The 9,870-nt window shown below is 48.7% G+C and overlaps 1 protein-coding gene across 2 annotated transcripts in view; it reads left to right on the forward strand.

Moving 5' to 3' along the window:
- Positions 1–4,837, forward strand: part of METRNL (meteorin like, glial cell differentiation regulator) — a 43,925-nt gene extending 39,088 nt beyond the window's left edge. Inside the window, exon 7 of one of the 2 annotated variants that reach the window (XR_010726313.1) lies at positions 4,218–4,837. The gene's annotated coding sequence lies outside the window, so the exon portion shown is untranslated. The remainder of the gene's footprint in view (positions 1–4,217) is intronic. The other variant, XR_010726312.1, reaches the window with a different exon arrangement.
- Positions 4,838–9,870: the final 5,033 nt, after the last annotated feature.

The following is a 9,870-nucleotide window of genomic DNA, read 5'->3' on the forward strand; positions in this document are numbered from 1 at the left end:
AGAAACAACAGGCTACGCCATAGAAATAGATGCCCAGGCATTTATCAGAATGTACAGGGCAGTGTTACATAAAGGAAGCTGGCTACTCCCACCCCAAGAGACCAGACTCTCTACTTTCTTTACAAACACCCTAAATGGTAAATCTCACTGTGACTTGCCCTGGTGATGAACTGGGATGAGCCTCTTCCTTCATGTGAACAACCAAATCCAAGCCAGCTGGTGTAGGGTAGGTTACAATTATGTCTGGTCTTGACCTCTGACCCCGTACTGTGCCACCTGCTCTGAGCTCCTGGAGGTGACATAAGTTCTCAGTGACTGTCTACAGCAAGGGTTATGGATAAAGGGGACATCCATGAAGTTAGACAGCCATTCGCTTCCTAGGAACCTTGGGTCAGATGCAGGTTCAAGTTTAGCTGACTCATGGAACCCTAAGTGGCCCCAGCCACGTCAGTCACTCCCGCATCTCACCCTCGGTTTCCTTTTTTGTGAAGTGGGGTCAAGGGGCTGTTGTGAAAGGCAGCCCTGCCTTGGCTGCACTGCCCAAGCCTGACTGCCCAGCACAGCCACTGTCTAGAGCTGCCTTGGTCTCCAGCGGCTCCCACTAGAGCCTGGGGCATGGAGCCGTACACACAGAGTGCTTTTTGTGTGAATAAATGAGTGAGTGAGTGATACAATCATAGAAGACCTAGAAGTGCCTTGTTCAGTTACCCACAAGGGTACAATGTATCCCCACTCCCTGTACTTCCAGAGACACGCAACTTTCTGCAGGAGCTTAAACCCTTGAATGATGGGACTTGGGCAGGTCACCGGTGTCCCCTGCTCCTTTAGAGCTGGAGTCAGGCTAGGCTCCACCTGCTACATAGATTTGAGGATCACGCAAACATGTCTACTGGTACAGTGTGGGCGTGTCCTTCCTGGTGGCCTCGGCCACCTGCCCCAGCAGATGTTTCCTGCTGATGCCAGCACATTTCTGCTTTAATCCGATGCCTGCACAGCACCAAGCACGTGGTGAAAATATGCACACACAGCCCATCTCTCTCCTTATGTTGCAATTTATTCTCTCAGCAAATTTCTAGCTAATGTCTCCAGAGGCATGGAGGTAGAACTAGAATCTCAGTTCTCCAAGGGCCTGGCCTTGCCAGAACACAGGGGTGTGGCAGGAAAGTCTTTTAGGAGTGATGCATCAAGGGCCAGGGGATTAATCTGCCAGTGAATTGTCTGACTGTAGTCATTTAGATTTGAAATTGTCTTTTCACTGACATATTCCTGGGCCTGGACTGGAAGCCAGAGAGTTGTTGTGGGTCCTTCTCAGCAGGTGGGACATGGCCACAAGTCCTTGTGCTGTTGGCTGTGGGTTTTCTGGATCTGTGCACATTGTGACTGTGTGTTGTGCCTATTGCCCTCCATTCCACTCAGCTACTCGTGTCCGGCTTCCTGACCCTGCTCACCACATGCTGGGCTCTGGCACCTGGTCATTGAAAAGAATTGGAGCAGTAGCATGGGGCTACTAGCATTTCAGATGACTGCTGGGCCCTCTGAAGCCCCCTGGACAGAGCAAATCCCCACAGGCCTCTGCTCAGAAGCAGAGTCCTCAGCAAGTGGAAGCCAGGTCTCCCCTGCAGAGCGATGCTTGCCCCTCTTCCATCCTGTTCTCTTGGGGAGGAACTCACCACGCATAGTCTAACTTAGGGGTGTACACGTTTTAATTTAATGTTGTTTTTCAGGGTTTTTTCATATTGATACAAAAAGAGCTTTGTACTCTCTTTCTAATACCTGCATAATATTCCATTGTGTGTACTTGCCATAATTAATTTGACCAGTTTTTTCCCTCAATATGCAGTTAGGATAGAAATAACATTGAACATACATATTTTTATACACTCTTTTTTACATGGATTTTGTACATTTTTAGTTCCATTTTATATACCCACCAGCAGCATTTGAGAGTGCATGGTTCTGCCCACCAGTGTATTGTCAAACTCCTGGCTTTTGCTAATTGGATCTATAAAAAATGCTTTCTCAGTATAGTTTTGATATTTATGCTCATAATAGGAATAAATTTGAGCATCTCACATGTTTAGTGCCTTTTGTATTTATTATTTTGCTGAACTATTTGTTGAGCAGTCTGTAACCACTCTTTTATGGAAAGATTAGCCCTTTATCTGTTACATGAATAGTTTGTGTGTTGTCTTTTCAACTTTACTATAGCTTTTTTTTTTGGTTTTATTGTTTTTTAAGTGAGAAGAGGGAAGATAGTGAGACACACTCCCGCATGTGCCCTGACTGGGATACAACTAGCAACCTCGTTTGGGCCCGATGCTTGAGTACCAAGTTATCCTCAGTGCCCAGAGCTCAAACCAATAAAGCCACTGGCTGTGGGAGGGGAGGAGGAAGAGAAAGGGGAGAGGGAGAGAAAGAAGCAGATGGTCGCTTCTCCTTTGTGCCCTGATCAGGGATCAAACCCAGAATATCCATATTCTGGGCTGACAGTTTATCCACTAAGCCACCAGCCAGGGCCTGTACTATAGTTGTTTTGACCAGGAAAAATAATTTTAAATAAAAATTTTGAGACCTTATGGGTTGGCTCAGCAATAATGTGGGCCCAATGTGTGGAAGTTCCGGGTTTGATTTCTGGTCAGGGCACAAAGGAGAAGTGACCATCTGCTTCTCCACCCTTCTCCCCTCTTTTATTTTCTCTCTCTCTTCTTCTCCCACAGCCATGGTTTAATTCAAGCAAGTTGGCCCCGGTGCCGAGGTTGGCTCCATGGCCTCACCTCAGGCACTGTAGTAGCTTAGTTGCTGAGCAATAGAGCAGTGGCCGCAGATGGTCAGAGCATCACCCTGTAGTTGGGCTTGCCTGGTAGATCCTGGTTGGAGTACATGTGGAAGTCTGTCTCTCTACCTCTCTGTCTCTAAGTAAAAAGAAAAAAATTTTTTTCATCTTTTTTATGGCTTCTGGATAGCTAGGTTTTAAAAGACTTTTCCTATATTTTCTCCTAGCAGCTATTAGGGTTTTACTCCTAATACTTATACTTCTGACTCTTCTAGAATTATGCTGGTGTCAGGTGAGAGGTGTATATTTAGTTTAAGGTGATTTCTAGCTGCTTGAGTATCACCAATGAAAAGTCTGACTTTCCACGATGGCATTGAGGCGCCCCTTTTCCTACACACCATGATCCTGTGTGTATCCAACTGTTTTCTGGACTATACTCTGCCTGTGAGTCTGGCTCAACGTGTCCCGGGATGTAGGTCCTTTGACATCTCCATTCTGTAGCTGGAACATCGCTGCGCAGGGTCCGCTCTTCTCCAAGGTCTCGAGGCTGAGGGCTCAGCCCACAACTCCTCCCGCATCTGTTTCTTTTTCAACTGGATAAGTGACACAGGAATGACTAGAAGACAAAATGTCTGAGTTATTTATCTGTGTGCTCTGGTCTTAAAAGCTACCAACTTATCTGGGGCTTTCAGGGGTACCATGTGATACGACTAGTTGCTATACTTATCTTGGAGAGAAACACGTTTTCTGTTAGAGTTTTCATAGGTCCCTCTTTGACCTGAGGATGAAGTTCAGGTTGGGACCGTCTCCTGATTCTTCCTCACACTCCACCGCAGCTCCAGAGTACATATTACCTGCTTAGGGGTCATTCTGTATGAGATCATCCTAACCACTCTGCCTCCTCCAGTGGCTGTCACTGACTGTGAGGAAGCATCTGCAAGTCCTTTTCTGCCCAACCGAGCTCTGCCACCTGGAAGGCAGGTCTGGGTTTGCTTCGCAGGGTCCCAGGGTCCCAGGGCTGTGCAAATGAATCAAGAGCCACGTGGATTTTAGAATAACTCCTGAATTTCCAATATTCATTTTGGTTCAGGATGAGTGGTAAGCGTGTACAACTTCATTTAATTTCTAAATCAGGCAACGGTGGCATCGTGTCCCCAGTACCTGATTTTGTTTTTCTGTGAGTCTGACTTATGTGCCTGTCAAAGGTGTGCTGGTCACAGACTACGGCTTCTGTCACATAAACTCTCATGTCCCCATTCTCCCACACCCTGCTCACAAGGGCCTGTCCAGGTGAAGCTGGCTATCTTCTCCAAAGTCCCTCTTTTTGTCCCTCGTACCTCTCAGAGTCTCCTTTCTCCCCTTTCCCCATCTCATGGTCAGTTAATCCCTCAGCTGTGTCAGTGACTTAGAGCTAAGAGTGTTTCTTCTTTCTTCCTCATGTTAGGAAGGAGTTATGGGATACGCAGTGTTGGCACCTCCACCTCCCAACTCAGACTGCTCTGATGAAGAAGATGCAGATGGGGCAGAGCAAGTCCATGCCCCTGCATATTCCGGGGTCCTATGATGGCCACAAGCACGCTATCCTCAAGCCACAGCCCAGACAAACTACCCCCCTGCTATGTGCAGTTTGCCCATGATGTTTGGGACTGTGAAGGTCTACTGAAGATGCTGGGGGTCTGGGTCCTCCAAGCCAGTGAGAGTAAGCCTGTTACTCCACGAAGGCCATCCTCACTGACCCATCCCAAAAGCCTTCAGGAGAAACTCTGTGGATTTCTAAGCTAAGGCCCAGATCAGGAGATGCACAGAATGGAGTCCATGGGCTGCAGAGCCTGGATGGCGCCATATCCCAGCACAAGTGGTGGTTCTCACATGCAGTGTGGAGACAGACTCTCTCCAGAAACATGGTCACTCCCATGGAACACATGCTTAATAAGCAGTTAGAGGGTCGCCTTGTGATCTACCAGAATGGCACATCCATGTGTGGTTTCACAGGGGCTTTGAGAAGACACAAAGTGCAAGGCAGCTGGGACCTGAGGCCTAACACAAGCTGCAGTGTTACTTGCTTTAATAAGACAACTACTTTTGTCTTATTGTTTGTCTTATTAGGGAGTTAAATGTCAAAATGCCATTCCATGTGGTGTAGCAAGTGATAAAAAATTACATAAAAAACAAAACAAAACAAGCATAAGTTCCGGAAGTTTCTATCTGTGCTTGTGGGGTTTTGGTCATGACAACAAAGTGGGCATTTGTCCTTGGTGGAGGGAGGGCAGGGTCTGCCCAGGGTTGCTCGAACCACAGCAGGAAGCCCCACCCTGTGCCCGTCCCTCACTCTCACTTCCCTTTCTGTTATTTCTATGGTTGAAATGTCAGGGAATTAAAGGGAAGTTGGAGGGTGGATGTTACACTTGAACAAGGATGAATTTCCTGGGCAAAGGATGCTCTGTGGGTGTTTTACCCTGAGAATGTCTGAGTCAGATCCAGACAAATGAGAGAGATCAGTCTGGGAGTAAAAAAGCATCCTATGTGCCTTGCCCTAGGCAACCCCATGAAGCTTACATGGGAATCATTCTCTTCTCCTTCCTCTGATGACTGAGAACTTCACTCCCTTCTCACTGAGGGCCCCAAGGCCAATGCCTTGAGTTTTGAGACAATAGCGATTTAAGTCGTGGCCTGTCCACTCAAATCAGCTGACACGGTTAACCAAGACAGCCCTGGGCTTGAAATAAACCCCAGGTACTATGAGAGGCTCCAGGAAGTTTGCTGGACACTTGGTGGAGGAGAGGTTCCCTAGCAGTGGCTGGATTTGGGATCAGCATGGTGGGACAGGAAAGTGAATCTGGGCCATGGCTGTGAAAGCCTCCTATGCCTTCAGCAGGAGAGGGGTGTACAGGAAAGAAGACTGGGTCACCCAAATATTGCCTGGGAGGTCGGTTGCCACAGCTGAGCCCCTGACCCCCAAAAAGGTGGTGTGGACACTGCTGCTCTGGAGGTCTCAGGGTCTGAGGTGTGGAGATGACTGAGGTGGCACTGTGTCTCCACCCAGTGTCACCATCTGCAGAAGCTTGATCATTTGAAAGTTCTGCCCTGTCACCATCCTCAGTGTGGCATCCACATGCCCTCATGTATATATTATTCTATCAGAGTTTCTGTTTTCTGTAGCAGAATCTTCAGATCTCAAACAATCTCCACTTTCTTCCTGGGAAATGACTCCCTACAAACCTGCTTCTTTATCCGCCCCTGACATTACAATGCCTTTTCATCACTGGGCTCCTGTGGCCCCCTTCACATTGTCTCTTCCTGCCTCTGGGGCTAAGGCCACCCAGTTTAGCTCTCTCTGGGGCAGACAGTAGTCCAGGCAAGCAGGGAAGGAAGTCACTACTAAGGTTACAGAGCTGAAATGGTCCCTGTCAGGCTGCTCACCAAGCTGTATGCTTAAGATGAGAAAAGATAAGAGAAAAATAATGAGGCAATTTTTCTAGGGCTTAAAAGCTATTGTCTCAAGACTCAGACTCTGCGTTTGTGAGAGTTGAGAGGTTGTGTTATCATGAGACCAGACACAAATGGTCATCCAAAGTGTCAGGGATATCCTACAGTTCATGGTGAGGTCATTGTCCTTCTGATTCTGAGATGCCTTATTTACATTCTGAGCCCAGACCTCCAACATTCTTTAAATTGTTAAGAACTGTGGAGCAGAGACCAACATGAAGTTCAAACACCCTCCCCCACTGTGGATGCAGCCACCAGCAGTCTTTGATGGGGAAACATGGGGGACTTCCTACAGCAGAGTGGAGAGACTTACATTGACCTTGGAGACAATGGCACCCCGCCATCCATGCTGGGCTGGGCATTGGAGGGTCAAGGGGAGGTGTTGGCAGGGTGACCTGGAGGGCTGACAGACCTGTCCACAGCTTTTTACTGTGGACATCCCAAGGCATTAGTTCACTGTCCCCTACTCATGGGCACAAACTGGGGATGCAGGAGGCTCAGGACTTGGTAAGCTCAGCTGGTCCCATGTCCTTCTGGTCTGGGGATAGGGACACACTTTGTGCTGGTCTTCAGTGTTGTTGAGTAAAGAGGCCTCAGATGGAGGGCCTGAGGGGAAGGTGTGAGTGAGAGGGGCCAGCACGCTGGGGCACTGTTTGCAGGACGAGAGGCTACGGGTGAGGAGATGGAGGTGGTCCATGCTGTGGTGCTGGGTTTTCCTGCACCCCAATGTCTGACCTAGTCATCTGCACAGTTTTTATAGGTTGCTGAGATTCATGGCAGGTTACTAAAGAGCAGACTGGCCAGAAAGGGAGAGGAGACCCACCTGCACATAGCAGAGAGGGGCTGATGGAGGCGCAGAGTTCAAGGCAGGACTCAACCCCAGATAGGGAGGGGTCAGAGCCCAAGAAACTTTCTTTCTCTGTCAGGTTTGGCTCCAGCTTGGAAAGTGAGCCAGTGTTCCTGGGGCTCCAGATGGGGAGTGTGGCCCTAGGCACAGCAGGGGATCAGGTCAAGGTGAGGGGGGCACCTATGGGCTGGGTATGGGGCAAAGGCTGACAGCCAAATGAGGAGACACTCACCATCTGGCAAGGAAAGCCTCAACTTGGACAGCTTCACTTCCTACCACGGGAACTGTGTGCTAAGAGGCAGTGACCAGGAAGTCAGCTCAGAACTTGGTCAACCAGCATGTGAGGCCCCACTGCTGGCCTCTAGGGTGTCAACCTAGAGCCAAGGGCTTCACCCTGGGGAGTCCCCCCACTACCACCATCACTCAACAGGCCTGGGAGAGTTCTGTCCTCATGTCCCCCAACACCATCACACTGAAGACACTATCAAAGAGATTTTTTCCCAATTGTGACTTAAAAGAAGAGATTTTTAAAAAATGTTTTAAACAAATCACTGTATTTATAAGACACACTTTGCTGGGACCCTGCTGGTCCTTTCCAGCCAAATCACACTCATCACCATCACTTTCCCAAAAGTGTTGCCACAGTGGGCTGATTGGAAACATGAGTGTCTGGGCCACTCCCAGTTTCTCTGTTGCGTATTTCATTTTATTTTTTTGTGTGACAGAGACAGAGAGAGAGAGACAGAGACAGAGAAAGGGACAGACAGACAGGAAGGGAGAGAGATGAGAAGCATCAATTCATTGATTGCTTTCTCATATGTAGCATCAATTCATTGATTGCTTTCTCATATGTGCCTTGATTGGGGAGCTCCAGCAGAGTGAGTGACCCCTTGCTCAAGCCAGCAACCTTGGGCTCAAGCCAGCGACCATGGGTTCATGTCTATAATCCCAGGCTCAAGCCAGCAACTCTGCGCTCAAGCCTGATGAGCCTGTGCTCAAGCTGGCAACTTTGGGGTTTTGAACCTGGGTCCTCTGTGTTCCAGTTTGATTCTCCAGCCACTGCGCCACTGCCTGGTCAGGCTCCTCACCACTTCTTGTTAAGTTGGGGCTTGCTTCTTTCTTTTACCCCCTCATCATGCCCTTGATTTGACTGTGTCCTCCCAGGCACATTTTAAAATTATTAAATACCTCATTTCAAAAGTATGTGTGAGAGCTGCTGGCCCTTGGTGCCTGGGTGATGCCTGCAGGGAAGTTATTGGGGGAGACCTGCACTCCTGTCCTCACCCCTCTGGTGAGAGGGAAGATATGAGGGACTCTGAGGTCATAGCCCTTCACCTACCAGAAGGTGCATCTCGTGGAAGCTCAGTGGGCAGTGAGCTGGGGGAGGCATGTTGTCTGTTTGACACCCTCAGCCCTCCCCATGGCATAGAGGTTCCCTTGCTTGTCCAGCCTGCTTCCCTAGTCATCTCACCCAGGCAGGTTTGTGGCTATCGGGGCTACTGCCCGCTGGGCCCAGAGCAAGGTCATGCTCATGGGAAGCAAAGCTGAAATGCTGGTGCTGTCAGTCTCCTGCCTGGGTGCCCCCATCGGTCTTGCAATCATGGCCCAGCACTGCCTTCCTCCAGTGTAGACTAAGAGAGTCTGTGTATCCCCCACTTCTACCCCTTAGTGGGTCTTCAATGAATGGCATGCTTTGCTGGCTATGTCTGCCTTTGCTCCCCAAAGTGGGAGAGGCAGATGCAGCAGGGTGGGAATGGGTCTTGTGCACCCTTTTTGTTGGGAATCCAGGATTTTGGAAGCAGGAAGGGGACTTTGGGACCCGTTCCCGACTCCTCAGGAATCACTGACTAAAGTCCCTGGCTTCTGTCCCTCTGCTAGGAGCAATGAGAACATTGGATACCGTGGGTCATGATGCCTTCTGCACTGTGGGGGTGGGGTGGGTTTGAACATCTCCCTTCTCCCCTTCTTGATCTGCAAGGAGGAATCCAGGTTTTTCACCTTGCTGGCCTGTCCCTGTGGTTCTGTTATCTCCCCACTTAACCCTCTATCTTAAAAAGAAAAAAACAAAACAAAACAGTTCTGTCCCTGCAGAATCCCCATAACCCCCGGAAGCATCCATATTACAAGGGTCCAGGTGCCCAGATCTGCCCTTGTGTTAGAGGCCTCCAGAACCCGAATGACTGTTGGGTCCCTGCCTCTAGTCCATGCAGGCCGTGGCCCCCTCAGGGGCATGTCCCACCCTCTGGGTGATTTTTGGTAAGTGGCCCCTGTTTTAGGCCAGATCTATTTTTGACACTCGACTTTGCCTCAGCTCAGGCCCAAGTTCAGCCCTGGGGGCCCTAGGGGCCCTGGGTGGGTCTTACCTGAGATTTCAGATAACCATGTTTCTTAGAGATATTAAGATATTATAGATATATAAACTAGTTCTATAAATTCTTCCTTTAAATAATTAAGTATAACTAACAAGAAACCTTTGTAGTAGAAGATGGTTTGTATTGGAAGCTTTTAAAAAAGAATATCTATGCATAGATGATCATTGTTGTACTAATTTTTACCCACTCGATCATACCCTCATTCAACCCTCATCTATGTCTCTTCAACTCACCCACACCTTAAAGAGTTGCAGGGTCCTGGGGACTCAGCCTTTGGGAACTACTCTTCATTCTTTTTAGTGCTTCTCATTGTTTATTTAGCACCTAATATGTGGCAAGTACTGAGAATAAAAGTCTAAATAAGACATAATCTTCAGCCTGACCAGGCAGTG

This window comes from Saccopteryx bilineata, chromosome 6, assembly GCF_036850765.1.
Source record: "Saccopteryx bilineata isolate mSacBil1 chromosome 6, mSacBil1_pri_phased_curated, whole genome shotgun sequence".
Classification (NCBI taxonomy): domain Eukaryota; kingdom Metazoa; phylum Chordata; class Mammalia; order Chiroptera; family Emballonuridae; genus Saccopteryx; species Saccopteryx bilineata.